Source organism: Leuresthes tenuis, unplaced genomic scaffold, assembly GCF_036924035.1.
Source record: "Leuresthes tenuis unplaced genomic scaffold, fLeuTen1.0.hap1 SCAF_10, whole genome shotgun sequence".
Lineage (NCBI taxonomy): Eukaryota > Metazoa > Chordata > Actinopteri > Atheriniformes > Atherinopsidae > Leuresthes > Leuresthes tenuis.
In genome coordinates, this window is record NW_027325364.1 from 5,722,491 (window position 1) to 5,741,443 (window position 18,953).

General features: G+C 38.3%; 1 protein-coding gene across 1 annotated transcript in view; it reads left to right on the top strand.

The window, feature by feature from the left end:
• Window positions 1-12,382: 12,382 nt before the first annotated feature.
• Window positions 12,383-18,953, top strand: part of tnfaip8l2b (tumor necrosis factor, alpha-induced protein 8-like 2b) — a 354,084-nt gene continuing 347,513 nt past the window's right edge. Inside the window, exon 1 of the mRNA XM_072393714.1 lies at window positions 12,383-12,390. The gene's annotated coding sequence lies outside the window, so the exon portion shown is untranslated. The remainder of the gene's footprint in view (window positions 12,391-18,953) is intronic.

Here is an 18,953-nt window from a genome sequence, read left to right on the forward strand (position 1 = left end):
TACCCCCCCACCCCTACAGATACACACACAGGCGCTGATGTACCCTGTCGCTACTGGCAACCTGTTGCCTAGCAATCATCCAGGTAGGTTATGTTGACTGCAAGCGAATGAGGGAAAGGTGTGGCCCTCTTGTTTTGAAAATTTAATCATAATGACTAAAAAAACACATTGAATTAAAGAATTAAAGTGTTATTCTTACAAATACTTTAAGTCAAATATGTTATCACAATTTTACAAGAAAACATATGGTTACTGGGCCAAATCAGTGCAGAAATAATTAAGATTATTTATGCTGATTAGTGGCTGCTGAATTTGGTTATGTTCAGTAAAAGAATGAAATTAAGGTGTGACACACATCAAAATCAGGAAACATTTTGTATTTTGTCGCTGAGTGTTTGCAGTCTCGCCCTAACAGATACAAATTCCTCCAGAGATCTGGGGGGACGTGACAGTACATGGAGGGGTCAGTGTCTGCACAGCACTTTGGGGAAATCTGAGGTTACGTAATGTAGTGTCCAGCTGCTGTGCTGCATCTCCACCTAGTGGAGGTGAGTGAGGACTGCATGGTCACACGATTCAAAATATACACTGCAACTCAAATCATTTACATTAGACTCAACACTGAGTGTTCTTCCGCCATTTACACACTTTGGAGGAGTATATCATAGTGAATAGTATCTGTAAAAGTCAATGTTCAAGCTTCCTAAAATAAAGCTTTAGATTCCTGTGCTATTAGCTCCTGGTCTGTGATCATAAGTCCTTCCCTTTTCTTTATTCCTCTGTTTTGCACACGCAAGGTACTCCTTTTCTTTTTGAGATAAATAAGCAGTGGTCGGCCATATAGCCCCCTATTTCCAAGCTATAGGACCTGAGTCTGCCCCTCTGAAGACTACCAAAAGCAACATTATGTCTGGTTTGTTTAATAACCCCAAAAACCTAAAACATCTTGGCCTATTAGATGGCCAGGAAACCATATGGGCCACAGTGTTGATGAATTTGTTACCTTTGGACAGAACCAGTTTGGCCATTTACCTCATTTGGAGGTGTTTTGTTATGCTTAATAAACCTTTATTAAGCAACATGTTTTGTGTTACCTCTCAAATTGCCTTAATCTGTTTATACTTCACCTAAATATAATGAAGTTTTAGTGATTTTAAGTATAAATGTAGGCTATATTGTTCTGCTGTGGTCACATACGTTCAGTTGAATGTGTTGTGAGGAGTTCAGCCACAACAAGCTGCATATTGTCAACAATCTGCTTGAATTTAAAATAGAAACATGCATTCACTGCTATATGTTTTTCTTCTTAAACATAACTTGACATCTCCTCTGTAGCTGCATTAATAAAAATGTTAAACTATACAAATAAGACAAGAAGAGTTTAATGAAGAATTTTCATAATTTATGGGTTGATTAGTTATATTTTGTTACATTATTATTATTAGAATTTATTATATTTTTACAGTAAAAATAGACTACTCTAAAGGAAAAAGTGGAATTTTACTGAACAGGCTCATCTTAAAAGTGTTTTTCCTTCTTTAAAAACACTCATGTGTAAAACACTGTACACAACATGGTTATGAAAGCCAGGGTAGGGAGTTGCCTATTGGACAGCCAGTTCAGCGGAGGTAGCCGATTGGTTCAAGCTGATGCTGTGTCAGTCTCCCAGCCATCAGCTCATGTTTCACAAGACATTGATTGCAGCAAACAGAGATTGCTTTTGTTCTGAAGGCATGTCAGTTATCTTAAATATTAACTCTGTGAAGGCATCTGTCTCTTTACTGCAGTAAGCATGGCTGAGAAATGACCACACAGAATAACAGATTTATTCTACGATATGTTATCATTTCCTTTACAAGCTAACCTGATGAATCTTGTGGGCTCCTTTCAGTTTAACCAAAGTTATGGCTACAATGAGTCAGTTTACTTTACTGTATGTGATCATCTATCTATCTATCATCTTTTAGATATGCAGGACTGTGCAGAGGTGCAGATGAGCCATCCCTCATTTCTTTACATATGGGAAAGGTGTCATTTGGCAAACCTAAGCCTTTTTTCTCTGTGTTCTGTCCTTAAAAATGGCTTCTTGACTCACACCCTTCAAAGAAAACAATTTCTGATGAGGCCAGATGAGAACAGTGGATGTATCAGATGAATAAACATTGGTATTTTTAATATGCAACTAAGGTAAAGGGATCAATAGAGTGTCTATGTGATAGTCTTCCAGTAAAAAAGAAAGCCTAAAAATACAATATGAAACTGTTTCTTCACTAAGTTCTTTATTAAGTATTGACATGACACTGGAAGCAGGAAAAAAAAAAGCAAACACCTGACCCACAACCTGAGAGAACGGGCCCTTCAGTCATATGCAATCATGACTCCTCTCCAGAGCCTGGCCCTCAACATTACTGAAGCAATGTGGGATCATCTTGAAAGAGAACAGAACAAGGCAGCCAACATCCAGAGAAGAGCTTTGGAGTATCCTTCAAGAGGCCCGAAGAACTATTCCTGAAGACTACTTGCAGAAGAGGGTTCAGGCTCAGTAGAAAAATAAAGGTGCTCATACTGAATATTTACTTTCAAGCTCATTAGAATTATATAACATTTTTTTGCCCTATATTCTGTATTTCCATTTATGTTTACGCATGTTTCATGAAGTAAATTAAAAGGTAACTTGTGTTTGAGTGTTTCTAGAAATAAGGATAAGCACTGCAGTTTTTTAGAATAATGATATGCATCCTTTTTGGTTTAGTCTGTGAGGTTTTTTTGCTCCTGTTTATGTAACTGATAAACCTTAGCTGGGGCCTGATGAGTAAAACAATGAGCACAGTCAGGCAAATTTTCTACTCTTTGCTTAGATTTGTCACTGATGACTAAAGCCGTTTCAGCTCATCATGGAGCCACTGCAGGGCAAGCCTCCACTCTGCTCTCTCCCATCACATCTCTGTCATGAAAAATGATTAGCTATACTGGACTTTTTATACTTCCTAGGACAAGGACTCATCCCCTTTATTTGTTTGCTAAATGTATTGATGTAACAAACTAGAAGAATATGAAGGAAGCTGCCAACAGTGGGCACATTATCACTTCTAGCCAATGCTAATAAAATAATTTCACTTAATCAATTCACTGAATTTAATTAGATATTTTAGGGGATTAAAATTAAATCTGCTGTTAGCAGATGTTTTTATGTCTTTAAAAGTAACAATCTGAATCAGTGTCCCAGCTAAAATGTCAAACATATCAATGTTTATTTCCAGCTTAAATAAAGGTGAAGATTTGCTCAGTGTCTTTGCCAAATATAATAAAATACACTGAATATTTTTGGGTTGTATGCACAGGTGGAACATGCAAACTCTTTACAGAAAGGCTTCACAGGAGATTTGAACAGGTGAGGCAACAGTGCTAACCAGTGCATCCCTAATACCCGAATAAGCTTTTGTTAAATATTGTGGATCTAGAGCATTTTAAAAAACTATTTACCCTTATCAAACTCACAACAGAAAGTATGTGGACAATTTCTGGGTTCAACCACAAGACCACCACACTAACATCAGCTAATAAATAAATACATGAGTTAATAAAATTAGATTCTGCAACCTTAATGTGCCTTTAAACAATGTTGTTTTAGCACTCCTGGCAGGGAGAAAGAAAAAAAAAATCAGCTCACTGAGACACCTCAGCCAAAACATGCTGCATGATGTGATGCCAGGAACTTGCCAGCTGTCGGCTAAAACCTGCTCATCAAGTCTTAATACTTCTCAGCAGCTTGGTTATCCTTTTATTTTGTAAATCCTACCTAGCTTCAAGTGCTTATCGACCCCAGCAGGGACGCCTGATGTCGACCCAGTATACATCTGATGATGTGTCTCTGCATCAGAAGAGCTAAAAAGCAATGTACATACACATTGCGCATCTGCTCTGCTCCACTTTCATCATTTGTTTCAGTTGTCTCCAGATTTTTATGTTTTTAACAGTTTAAAATGCAGAGCCTCACTCCTGCTCTTCTTCTGAAGTTCAGAATCCATAGAACCATGCACACAGCAAACTACTTAGATTTCAGAACATGAGATATTGAACCCACACTGCTATAAAGACCAAGTTTGCGTTTGATGTTGTGAAAAAATTGCACTGTCACAGAAAGGCCAGTAAGGATGCAGAGAGGCATCACATTTTCTCACAGATTTTGACAGTAATATGTAACTGGATTGAGATTATTTTACCCACAATTGGGAATGACCAGTTAGATGCTGGGGTAAGAAAGCTCATGGATAAAGAGACAAGAATGGCTGAGACTTGGGACATCTGTGTGACAGCAGCTAGGCTTTATACTGCAAGGAAACACTGGGCAGATTGTGATTGATGAACAGAAGTCAACTAGCGAATGGGTTAGGGGGTCTCTGTTGGTGGGAAATTCATTGAAGTGAAGAGGGAAAGGGTATTGATATTTACAGAATAGAGACTTCTGAAGTCAGAGGATGAAGAGAAACCTGTACTTGAAGGCAAAGTCTGAGGATGAAGAGAAATCTGTGCCTGAGGGCAGAGTCTGGATGAAGAGAAATCTGTGCTTGAAGGCTGAACAATTGAGGTGGTGACCACTGAGAGGTATGAACAGAGACCTAACGTAGCCAGAGTTGATTGGGCAACCAGCAGAGCAAAATGGACCTAAAACTAAAGAAGGACAAGGTAAAGGGTTGCTGATGTAGCTTTGTAAACATGCAATGGATCTAGAAAAAAGGCTTGGGAATGACTTGTTAAGATCTTAAAAACCAATAAAAACCCGCCTTCTTTTCAGCCATAAAGAAGTAACAGAAGATGCTGTACATAGAGAGTCTAAACTTGAGGTAAACAGTCAGGTTCATGTCCAGTCTTATTAAGACAGACAGGTTAAGGGCCAGTATAAGACAGGTGCCCAGAAGCACAGGCAGACACATGTGACTTTCTTGCTACGGTTTTATTTGAAGACTTCTCTCCAATTTACACTGTGAAAACGAAAAAAGGAAAAGAAAATACAGACCATATTAAGATTAAAAATAGCATGCACAGCATGTGGAATACATATTTTACCTGAAGTAAAATAGACAGTACCTCCTTGGCTGCATGCTGCCTTTGAGGGAATAGCCTTCAGAGTCCTTAGTGAGTCTTTTTACAACCGTTCAATGGAGTTAAACTCCTTTCCGACCAGTAAATACTTTTATTGCAACATTACGTGCTCAAGCTTTCTATTTTTATCTAAATCTTGAGAGCAGTACAACAGGATATAACCTCAGACCAAAACTTCAAAATAAAAGCAACACTTCTTCTCCCAATTAAGTAATGCAGAAATAATTAATTAAACTTAAATTAAGTGGTTTTCAGAGCAAGTAAACATATAATCTATATGCGACAGTATTACAACAGTTACTATGGGAATGGTTTTGGACAAACAGTTTCTGATGTTGTAAGACATCTGAATTCTCCAAATAATTGTCAGATTGTGGTCATGGTCAATACATTTTGCCAGAATAGAAGTTTTGTATTTGGGGCCATACTGGCTGCCTATACTGGCAGATACATTACATCATAAATTTTTTGGGCCAATGCTGCTTTAAGGAGGTTTGCGTGATGCTTATAGCATCAGTTAAACCAAAACTGTGCCCTGTTTAATTAGAAAAGAAGGTATGAATGACAGCTAAGGCATACCTTGGTGTAACAATATTTGAACTCCTTTCTCATCTGGCTCCAAACATAGCATTATGTTGCCAAATGTTTCCATTTATACTCTTCTTACACCAAAAATAAAAGCTGATACACCCACTAATGTTACATTCAGTAACTATCACCAACTTCCAGGGGATAAGCCTGTGAGACAACACAAAGGCGCGGTATCAAACTGTTTCTTGATGCAGGCTGTGTTGGACAATGTTGTTGGACAACAATGTCTTGTAAACATGAGTTTGTGAGATAAATTTGGAAGTTTATTAATCTATCTTGCCATGACAGCAGAAGTCAGTCCCGCTCAGTGAGATTAAGAATGAGCTGTCTTACGGATAGGTGCAAATGATAAACCTCAGCTTTTTGTCCACAAATTGTTGCTGTCTGTTTCTTCCAAGAACATGTCAGATTTCAGCACACTGATATTGTGTGCATCCTGGTGTTCTGTTCCCATCTATGTTGATCAGAGATGGAGAAAAGAAATACAGAAGAGTACTGCAGAGTGAACTGACTTAAATGTGAGAGAGTAAGTTGATAGCTTTTTTTTGTTTAAAGTGACTGCCCTTTCCCAAACAGTTTCCATGGAGAACTTCCCAGATGGTGTGACGAACTGTCTGCTGTGTCAGCTTCGACAGCTTCAAGCTGAACATATAAATAGACTCAAACAACGTGGCAGAAATAGGAATGATTGTTCCTGAAGGAACTGGACTGCTGGAAAACAAACAACCTCTGCACGTGGGGAACCATAGTAATAGAGTTTGAGAGTTTGAGATTGGGAGGTGGAGGAGAGATGAACTGTGGGGAGGCAGAAGGGAGACTGACAGGATATGATACTGCAGAGATTTGCAAATGGAAAAAGAAAAACCAACCTGGAAGGAGTGCAACTGGATAATGAGGAACCCGATCGGTAGGCAAAGAAGCCAGTAAACAGCACTGAGTCCTATAGGGTCACAAGCAAAGAGTCAACAAATGAAGCTGACACTAAAGGTGAATTAATTTGAAAGCTATAAGAATGTATTGTATTAATCCCTCTAATCCTCCTTATTTAAAGTATCATGTAATGTTCTGATATCAGAACCATTATTAAAGAAATAATTTAAAAAAAAAAAACAATTCATCAACCAATCAAACATTGTTTGATATTAACGACAGCTGTTAAATTAGATAGCAAACTACTAAAGACTGATAAAACAATGATTCATACCAGCATTTATTCTGAAATAATAAATAACATGGAACAAGATTAACCAGACCTGGAATTATTTTAATCTGATATATGAAATCAGTGCTACAGATCGATGTCTATGTTTGTAGCCAGAAATCATTCTGGGCCAGTTCTCAACAGACTCTGCAAAGGTAAAGCACAAAAGCTGATACACGTTCATTTCTTTCTCAGCTGAAAATAAAATAAAATTTGCCTGTCCGCTCATATTTGACATCCCACACACATAAAGCTTCGGTCCTTCCTTCATTTTCTCCACAAAGTGAGTGAAATTCTGGCCCTAGAAATGGCAGAAAATATAAGCAATTATTGGAGCAACAGACTGAGAAAATATGTGTCAGCATCAGAAATGGAATCAATCTATTTTTAAAATAAGAGTGAGCTAAAGACGTTTGAAAAGAACTCCACCGCAGGGACAATAAGTCCAGGGCCCTCAAAGTTCCACCTGAAAAAGCGTTGATAAATTCAATCAATATAGTTATAGAGCCACATATTTTTGGCCAAAATGAGTAAATATTCTTGAGGTATGAGACAGATGGAAGACATTTTAAGGAAGAAAACATTTCTGCACCCAATCTGCAGGCTAGAGTAAGATTCAAAATACTCCGACTAAGAATGTCCTTTTACCACTGCTCAATAGAAAAAACAATATATTAGTGACTATCAGTCCTATTCCAATGAGTCACTCACACTAATATTGTCGGAAATGTTCTGAAACTTCTCAACATAACATGATATAAATTTTAAATATAGTAGCATTTGTCAGCCTTTTCAGGGGATGAGTCACATTGTGTTTTAATAACAGATATAGCCAGCTCCCTGCTTGGGTTAGGTTGACAAATTTTACTTATTTTTTCCAACATAAAGAAACACTAGAAATCTTTTCAATAAATTCATTGAGTCATTACACTGGAAAATGACACTTTTGAGATGTTTGTCTTGAGGTGGGCCTCTACGGACATACAAGCTTGTCCGAGACACTCAGTTTGAAACATCTACGCTGAAAATCCTCAAATTTTATAGTACAGAACTACACAAAACTGTGTAGCACAGACCATCTAGAATGAAAAGAGTTTTCAGAGTGATGCTCCTCTTTTGTCAAGTTCAGCCATGTCTGTTTTAGCAAAAATATTTCATACTGACAAGTGGCCACTAATATTCAAACGTGACTTGTCTTGCCTAATGCAAGCCAATTGTCAAATGGCTCCAAATCAGAAGCCTCCAAATCTTCTTTCAATCCTTTGACAGACATGTCTTGTGTTTCCAGTTTTACTGAATTCACACAACATGGTCATTTGATTTAAGAAACTTTATTTTTCTAAATACTTGGTAAGTTGTCATTCATTAAGAGTAATATTTCTGATGAGTTCCTGATGAGGTTTTCTTAAAGCACAGAGAAGTTGAAGGAGAGAAGATAATCTCAGGCAAAGCAGGAGTATATCAAGGCACTCTTTAATGTCAAGTTTTTCCAGAAAGGGAAGGCATCAGACCACATCATTCAGGTTTGCTCAACAGAGTTATGTAACCCATAATTTGCATTTAAAAAGCTATGCCAAAGGGTCGCACACAATTCACATTTAATTTGAGTGTACTCAACTCTGGAACACTAAAAAGTCTCATATTTGGACTGACGAGAGAAATTCTTGGGGCTCATGGTTTCGCTCTACTCATAAGACAGATATCTTTAATTCTGAATGCTTGTCATATAGAAATTCATAATAAGGCTGCTTTGTGTGAGAAACCATGTCAGTCATACACTTTGCAAACTTTCTTACTGCTAAAGGTCCCTGATACTCTCCTGGAAACAAACTCATGTTAGAGTCAGTTATCAGCGGGATTAAAAGCACAGCTCCGGCTACTGTTGATTTCCTCGCTTCCCATCTAGGATTTTTTTTCTGATGGACTTTGTTTGACACCTCTTCTGCCTCATTGGTCTTCATTGCCACAGTATGAACTCCATGGTACATCTCCCCTAAACATTAATTAACAGCTTACTTTGGCTCATCTTTTCCTGTGGACTAATTGCTAGCAGAAGCATCTCTGCTAATCCAATTTGGAGCTCTAAATAATCTCCTGGAGCGTCTCAGGCATTATTGAGTATTTGTGGCAACCTACAGGCCTAATGGCTACAATGTGTGTATTTCATTTATCTGATCATCCAGATGGATATCTTCTTCATCGAGGTTGCTTATCCTCATTTACTGCTCCAGTCTTACTGCTGTGTTGTCAGACTGAACCTGCTCTGATATTGCTACCTTTGGGAACACATCAGTTTTTTAATACTATAATTACTGCGAGCAAATCAGCAGCTCTATTAGTGCCACTGATTTTATCTTATTTTTGAGTTTCATCTGTACAGTTCACATTATTGTGATTTACATGTGTTGATGCTTTATTCAAAAATAAAAGCAAGATTTTAAAGACATATGATAGCATGGAAAAGGAAAAAAAATGTCCATACTATAAATACTTTAGTGAGCAGAAGAAGAACTGATCTTCAGAAGGCATGAAGTTACAAATTAATCATTAGATTTACATGAATTATGTGAATAAATTAATACGTGAGTGGCGACCCATCCAGGATGTGCCCTGCCTGATCTGGATTAAGTGGGTATAGAAACTGGATGGATGGATGTTTAATATGTTTGTTTTGAAATATTCAAACAAAACAAAAGAAGGCTATGAAAACTTATAAAGTGTTTGCAGATAGTTATTTCTTTTTGCTCGGTTTGTGAAGTAAATAAGTTCAAAGGGATGGTTGAGGCAAGTTAAGGTGTGAAAGAACAAGAAAACTTTAAGAGGGAACTGCTAAAAGCCTCAGGGACATTTAGCAGGTTCTGGAGTAGTGGAGCAAAGCTCAACCGTGCTGCCACACCCGCAAAAGTATTCTCTTTGAAGAAGAGTCAACAGAATTATACCCTTCAAACATCCTCACCGCAAAACTGAGCATCAGACATTTGCAAGTGAAAATCTGAACAAGCCTTATGCATTCTGGAAGCACATCCTGTGGATGGAAGAAGGCAAAATACTTTTTGGCTCCAGTGAGCAACCATATGTTTGGAGTAGAAAGGGTGCAAAATTTCATTGAATGAGCACCTCTTCAAATGATACACAAGAGGGGAAATCAATCATGCTCATGGGAGGTGTATTAGGCATAATGAATTCAGTTAAATACCTGCAAATTCTGGAAACAAACATCACAACATCTGTAAAACCGTAAGGCTCCTGAACACACTTCATGATCCTCAACAGACTACCTCAAGCAGGGAAAGCTGAATATTGGCATTCACGGTCAGCCGACCTAAATATTAATCAAAATGAGTGGATAGGCTTAAAAAACTCTGTATGCAAGACAATCCTCGTTACTCAAATAATCAGAAGCAGGAACAACAGGACAAAAATACTCCTAAATAAAAACAGAGAGACTCTTGGCAGGTTACAAAGAGTGAGTAATAACAATGCAGGAGCCCAAACATTCACACTGATTGGCTTTCTTTTTTGGGTTAGGGGGGGCTTTGAAATGGTGAAATATAGAAATGAAGTAAACTTGCATAAAATATTTCAGAAATCTGCTCTCTTAAAATGTATATCCGTTGGGAATGTTTATCACTATCAGCCAGTGTTTCAAAGTTAGCAATTAACAGCTTTAATGTACAAAGTTTATGTTTATGTACAGAGTTTATGAAGGCTTCCTGTACTACCAGTCTGTGGCCACAGGGTGTCAGTATGCAGCTACAGATCAGCTACAGAGAAACAACCATCAACCTGCATTATATAAATGACATCTGTTGTGTTTGGGGAATCAATGGCCGCGGTTGAACACTGCTTGGATGAGACTCTGGGGATGGTCAGCAAAGACCTAATAGTAAAGCCTGATGAATTTCAGGTCATTGTCATTGACCATTCTCATTGTCTAAGAATGGCAGACTCTTCAGTGATTGGGTAAGACAAGACCTTCAGCTGTACGCTTCCAAGACACACTTTCATATGTGTCACTTTGTGAGCACACTCAGTATCATAATGGTTCATCGAACCACTTACCTTTAATCATCAAAAGTAAAATTCAAGCCTGATTCAAACCTGAACCTCACAACCAGGTTTAAGTCCTCAAAAAGCCCTTTGAAGTTATGTCTGATTCCTGATGATGAATCACGAAGATTGCCATCCACAGGCACACACACAGCCCTCATCTTATTACTTCTGTCCTTTTGAGAGTATTCAACACAGCCTCCTCTCCAGCACTTTGCTGTTTTGCTAATAAAATGGCTCAGTGCCTTTGTCTTCATTTGTTGTTTACTGTGCAAATGGAGGGGATCAGAAGCCCTTTCAAAGAGCGTGATCAGTCCATGGCCACTTGGAAGCTAATTGGCTGGATTAACTAACCCTCTGATTGCCACAACAAGGTCTTGTGGTGTTGCTTCATTTGAATTAATGGGGCAAGTTGATTGGTAACGTGAACTGATGGAACTGGAGATTTTAAAACGGTTGTTTCTCTCGCTGTAGAGCGATGAATGTGCCACATTTCTTCCTAGTGTTTACTATAATTGAAATCGCTCACCTTGATTTGGTTTGAGAGGCTTGTCTGGATAAAAGAGGGTTTTTACTGATGATAAATTTACAGGAATTTTCAATGAGTCTTAATGGCATTCTGTGTTTCTATCAATCAGGCTGAACGTTTTCACTTTGATACTGAGATACACAACTGATTTCAGTCTGTTAGAGGAGTTAATCATCAACATTTTTGAAAACTAAGTGCTACTAGAGGGTTTTTTGGGAAAACAGACATGAACAAGGGCAGATTTGTTCTAATATTGACAACGGTAAATGATCACCAACTCGTGGGCTCTTGGTTATCTGCCTACAATAGTCTTTGAAAGTATCATATAAATGTAAAACTAATTTTAATGAGTTTCACTTGGTGTATTAAAGCAGCAAAATATCCTAAACACATGAAACTTGTAGCTGGAAGTCTTCATGATGATTTAGAAGACTTCAAATGGAAACCTAAATGGGAATTTCAATGCACTCTACTAACCCTTTTCATTTAGCTGTGGTGTAGCACACATTATCTGAATCTTTAATAATGATCTCTAATCATCTTTAACAGTGCTGTTACATGTGGAACTATGATCACATGCATTCCCACGTCTGCCTCACACCAGGAGATTACTGAACTGTTCTCTGACAGCCAAATCAACAATTTTTAAGATTTTATTTTACTGCATAATCAGGAACAATTTGGCCCTTCACCACTGGAATGAGAGCTTAGTTCACATTACCTGCTGTTAGTTACACTCATTTATGGTGGATTTTAGACTCTACCAGGACTGCAGTGCCACTGATTCTGTTTCTAACCTTTGTAGTCTATAAGTGCAGCCAATGGACGAGGGACTTACAGTTCACGACTGTATCTTTGCTTTTTTTTATGCTGTCCTATTGGCCTCATTAAGCAGAGAACTCCAGCAAACACTAAAGTGGTTTACAGCTTTAGACGGGGTCTTCAGACTTGGACTTGTGTTACAAACAACTAAAAACTGTGAACTAACAACTTGCTGACAAAGGTGGAAGAGTTTAGGTATCACGGGATCTTGTTCATGAGTAGAAATAGAATTAAGTGGGAGACTGATAGGCAGATTGAGGCAGCATCTGTAGTTATACAGATATCTAATAAAGACAATTATGTCCACAGCAGATAAAATAAAGATTACTTGTAATAACTTCACACAAAAAAAGATACCAACTATCCCTTCAAAGTGGCAGTATGCAATATTTTATGCAATGTTATCTAATGGCAATATAAAAACCACATAATCACAATAACTTGAAAATGGTCGCTATCATGGTGTAGTACAACTACTTAGAAATGTCAGCTGAAACCGCATCGCCTGTCTTTTCTGTGGTGTTTTCGGCAAAAACACAGTGAAGGGCTCTTTATGAAACCTGCGCCAAACAGCAAAGAAACACAGTGACTCATAGTCCCTCGGGAGTTGGAGATCAGAGCAAAGACCTGCTACAATTACTTGCCTCTTATTTGGAGACCTATTCTTCCACCATCCTGTCAAGTTACAGTTTACATCCATGTCCATTCAGATTCAAAATATATATTCTGAAAATCTCAAAGGAAAATAACTGGCAAGCGATCAAGATTCATTAAACTCAACTCAAATTAAAATCCAATTCAGTCCCACTGAGTTTAATCAAATATAATACAGTTGAGTATAACTGTAGTTATGCAATGCCAATTTAAAAAAAATGTAAAAGAAAATAAATTGCATCAGATCCTCAGTTTGATTTAAAAGCCCATCCTGAGCATGTATAGTGTGGTGGGTGACAGTGGATAGGATAGATCCTTGTTACACTAAGAACCCTTCAGCAGAACCAGACTCTTGAAGAGTGGGAATAGAGCACAGGACCAAGACAGAAACACGAGTTACCAGGCCTGATATCTGCTATGGGAAAAAGGACAGTCTCTATGTAATACTTTTCTTGTGTTGCTGACCACTCAAAGCGCTTTTACACAACAAGCCTCACCCACCCATTTTTGTCTATACATCTTACAGCCTATGCATTGCTTTTTTCTCTGTCACAGTCATTCTCATGGTAAAGAACACAGAGACAAAGTAGGGCTCAGAGCCTTGCTCAAGGACACTTTAACATGTGGTCTGTGGAGCTGGGAGCCAAACCACTGAATTTCTTCTTGAGCTAAAACCACACCAAAAAAAAGAAAGAAAAAAAAATAATCCACAAAGTTAATAACAAAAACAGCCCATACAAACATGGGGAATAAAGAGAGTAGAGTGAGGAGAGGTGTGCAGTGCATCATCGGATATCAACCAGCAGTTTAGGCATTTAGCAGCATAACTAAAGGAATGGCAAAATGTGATAATTTCTTCCATTCAGCTTCAGAGACAAAAATGGCTAGGTATCATCTGCATAACAATAATATGTAATATTGACAATTTTACCTAATGCAGCGTCTACAAAGTGAAACATACTGGCCCTAAAACAGAACCCTGTGGAACTCCATGATCAACTTTAGTCTGCAGAGAAGACTGAATGTTGATAAATATGACAGTTTCTGTAACTCCAATGACAAGTTCCAGTCTCTGCAGTTGAATGTTCATGATCAATCAAATGTAGCACTGAGATCCAATAGAACAAGTACAGACCCAGTGAATGTTTATGACAAACATGAAATATTTCCTCATGTAATTTAGACCGATGGACAATTTGATAACATAACGCTTCCCTCCAAGACTATCAGTTGTGCAGAGGTTTAAGAACAGAACTAAGAGAAACAAGCAGTAGACTTGTTGTTGTTGGGTAGGGACTAAATGACAGCTGATGTTGCTCTGCAACTTCTGAATGTATAACAAAATACACAACTGTAGGTGATGATAGCATTAATGTTGATAAATTTAAAATTGTTAACATTTTAGCAAATGATTTCTAGCTTACAGATTCAAATGTGCTGCAAAAGTTGAGCAGAGGCCGAAATTTTGATTTTGTGAATATTGAAAAAAAGCTATTCTTAATACTCTTCAGTCTTGCAAAGATAAAATCTATCCTTTCGTAATTTTTCTTGCATGACATAACATTTTTAGATTGTCAACTCTTTACAACCATATAAACCATAAAGACAACAGCAAAGTTCCCTTTGTGGAACACATACTGAGATTGTTCATAACCAACCAGTCAACACACCTCTTCTCTATGCATTGGAGCTATGACTCATAAACTATGTGTCTTGATACATAGAACAAGAAAACAAATAGGTGGTGTAGAAAGAAATCAATGAGGTGAGTCCTTGAGATCAATCCTGTGGTTGCGCCCATGGTTTCCATTTTCTTCTCTCACACACACACACTCTCCGCACGACCCCAAACTCATTTATGGTGACAAAGACTAAAAATGTTACCGCCCGCCCAGAGAAATCTACATTCCTCAAAACTGTCATGTCTTCAATCTCACACTGACAGTAATGATCCTGAGATGCAGCCATTTTAAGAAATGTAATTGGAAAAAAAAGAAAAAAAAAGAGTGAGTGGGAGAAGAGATGTCTCACAGCGAAAAGAGGAGAGACAAAGAAAAAGAAAGTGGTAAGCGCAAGTGGGGGTTTGTTGTGAATCATTAGTTAGATGGGAGCACCGCTGTTCCAGGACTAATTGAGTATCAGCATGAACCATGGGCGGGCCAGCCTCGAAGCTGCTGTCGTCAGCATGAGCAGGTGGGCGGCTGTGAGAGGTGAGGTTAGCAAAAATGGAGGCATACGGTGATCCCCGATGTTTAACGACATGCAGCTTCGAAGATACAGAAAAGCTGATGGAGGACACAAAGAAAAAAGGGGCCCTAATAGTTCAACATCTGCACTTGCCCTCCAAATCCAATCAGTCATTCATCTCAGAGGATTTTAGTGATACTAAAATCAACAGCTTTTACCACTCAGACCATGGAGTAGCCTTAAATAAATGTGCAAAAGTTAAATGAAATTAACCTAAAACATGTAGTAGATTCCAGTCTTACATTTGGTTTGCTTTACACAATCTAGTCTAGTCAGGTAAAGGTGAAGGACAAAGAATATTTCAAATTGTTACAGTCAACACTGGAGGGCCATAGCACACAGCTGGTCAAAAGCATATCATATAATAGTAATATGCATTTAACCAACTGGAAGGCACCTTCCTTTTACCTGTCGACACACAGAAATGTTTCCATTTACATTATAGTTTGCTGTCAGTGTGTGGGGGCTCATGATTGTACACAGTTGGTCCAGAGTAAACATGAGCATCCTCCACTTATTTACCAGAAAAAAAAATTCATGGACAGCTTAGATTTTGATTTGTTCACAAAAGCAATTGATATAATTTACAAGATATTTTGAAATTTCTTTTAATGAATTGTGTTGCAATTTGTTTTAAATCAAAGACAAAGTCTTAAGCTCACATGATGTCACTTGTTAAATTGCTTCAACTTTTCTTTGGATTCTTTTGATGTAAAAACTCTTAAATCATTTTTAAATCTCACTAGGTTATTATTGTCTGTGACAAAACTTACCAGTCTTCAGTAATAATTGTAACGCATTCACAAAATGAGAAGATGTTCTCCACTGCAAGTGATTATTGTGATATGTGACTCACACTTACACACACACTTACACACAAGTAATCTCTTACACCTATGAAATAAGCGCCAAAGGTCAAGTTTGTTATTGAGATCCAATCATCTTTTCTTGACGTTTTGCCATCATTGCTTCATAAAGTTAATACAGCATCAACGCTTTTATTCCTCTTTCAGGGGAGCAGATGACACATTTCTGGCCGACATGCCAGTCACATAAACAATTAACTTATGACCTGCAGAGTAATCAGCTCTACTCCCAACACTTGGGAGAGGCAGAACACTGAAAGGCATGCAGCAGAAACTGTCCCCTCATCTTAACTCTCTGATTAAAGAGGGATCTGAGGGTGAAATGGTGAATTTATAGAAGTAGCTACAGTCTAACCTCTATTTGTTCAAGAGTGTGATCATGGAAGAAAAATCTCAAATTTTGCTTTGGGTTTTTACTTTTATATTTCATGATAGAACTGTGCCAACTTTAAGATTTGGCATAAAATCAGGGAATAAGAAAACACAAGATCTGATGCAACATGTGGGTGTACTTGTGCCCGTATCCAGAGGGTGCCTCAGTGTCTCAAAGGCTAAATTTTTTTGCTTTACTTGTCTTTATTTTTGCCAGTGCCTGCAGCTTTCCCAGGTCTGACCCCTGCTACCATCTGCCCCCTCCAACATCTGAAGACTCCTCTGGATCTACCAGCGACATCCTGTTTCTGGATTAATTCTACCTTGACTTCCTTTGCGAGGATCCCTACCTGCTCCATTTACTCCCACAGTCCAGCCTCTGAGTTTAAGGCTTCATCCTGAAATCCTTCTGCCTGCCTTTGCTTTAACAACAAACTGCCCTGGGTTCTTTTACTCCATCTCAAGTCTCAGTTGACTGATGCCTTTTAACAAGTGTTGACCTGCTTTGATTCTCATTTGTGAACCAGTGCCATTCCATAATCAGTTTTTTTCTGCTTGATAACAATAGTTTTGCTTCTTATCTAAACTATTTGTACTTAGCCTGAGACACTATCAATGTATCAAACAGGCCAATCATAAAAGCAGGTTCAGGACCGTCATGCTTTGTGTTACCAAAGTTTTGTTTCCCACTTTCTTTTTAATCATTGCTTGGTTCATTGTAGACACTAAATGACCAGTTTAGATTAAGGAAGAGACCATGATTTGGTTTAAAATACAGCATTCAAAACTTCAAAACTATGCAAAATGATATTGTGAGGCCAGGGGAAATCTGAGATAAAACAGATCTGTGGTTTTTAGATATATGCTATGTCAACAAATTATTATGGAAGATGGGCTTTCATAGAAAACATCCGTCCATTTTCTATACCTGCGTTATGCAAACCTATTCCAGCTGCTGTTTGGCAAGAGGGAAGGTAAACCCTTCAACAGGTCCCAGTCCGTCACAGGGCCACAATGAAGACAAACAAGGAAACAGCCATGCATGCTCACTTTAAATCATCAATTAACCTAACATGCATGTTTTTGGATGGTAGGAGGAAGCCAGAGTACCCATAGAGAACTCACACCGTCCCTCTTCCCTCTTGCTGTGACGCAACCACCACACCACTGTACAGCCCCACAGAAAACATGTAAGTGAAAATGCAATGACAGAATGAAAGCATCTTGATGGTGAGGTCAGGTAAATTTCACTTTATGAAGTACAGCCTTCATAGAGGTCTGTTTTTGGCTGAAGTCAAATTTCATATTAGCATTTTGTCCTGACCTGGAATTATTTTCAAGATTGGTTTATGTCATGTTCCGTTCAGGATGAAGAAAATCTAATTCCAGTGTAGACTGGACTTAGCATGATGAATGTACATACAGTATCTACACTCTTTGCCTTTTACACTCCATCTTTTGAGAAATTGAGAAATGTTCTCTCTGGCCCTAAAGGAGGAATTTCACATCATCTTGGCACCATGTTTGCCTTCAGTTCTATTTTGCTATGCTCAGCTTTCCAAGCATGAGAAATGGCAGGATATCACACACTAACATCTGTCTCTTTACACCCACAAGCCCTTGGGTTGCGGGTCGTTCTCTGTATATGTTCAGGAATATCATTTTGTTCCTTTCCTGCAACCAGCAGCACTGCAGTTGAATGGTCAATGGGCTGCTGTTATCTTGTTAGCCCCCAGACACTATATGTATGCTTTTCAGATGAGTTCTTTGGTGTCAACTCAGATTAAACTCAGATTTAAAAGGAATAAATACAGTTCAAATGACTATTACAAGCATGCTACTTGCATACAATGCCCAACTTGTACATGTGGATACCATCTTTTTTTAGAGTTTGAGCACTTGTTGGGCCAACATTCTCTAAAACACAATTACCATCAACATGTTTGCCTAGCCAAAGACAGAGAAGCCTGGTCAACATAGCGGGGTTGTATTTAAAAGGTTCATTTCTGCAATAAATATGATTTTTTTTTCAACAAAAATTAGCTTCTTATAGCACATTTGCTTGATTCAGCATCAGTACTCTCATCAGTGATATTTACAACAGCAGCAGCAGCAGCGACTTGTTTCTGTCAGGGGAAAAAAAAGAAAAGGAAAATGAAAAGTATTCACTGACCTCTCCCTAAACTCTGGCTAAGCATTGTAGTGAAGTCACTGCAGATGTGATTAGTTTAGTTTGTGTGGTCTGCCTTTGCGGACAATCCAGCTATTGTGGATGACAAGTTCACACCAATCCAAACATCTTTATGAAGTACTTTGATGAAATATTGAGGCGAGTCAGTAAGAATTAACCTTCTCAGCACAGCAGTAATTTAAGAAGTAGTCACTATTTCACCAGACCTTCAACAACACATACTTTGTGTGAATCCTGTTTCCAACAGCAGCAAATGGCTGTCGTATTATCCACCTTTCCAGCACAGTATTTCAAATAAAGTTCAAGCGCACACTTGCCAAAGGAGCT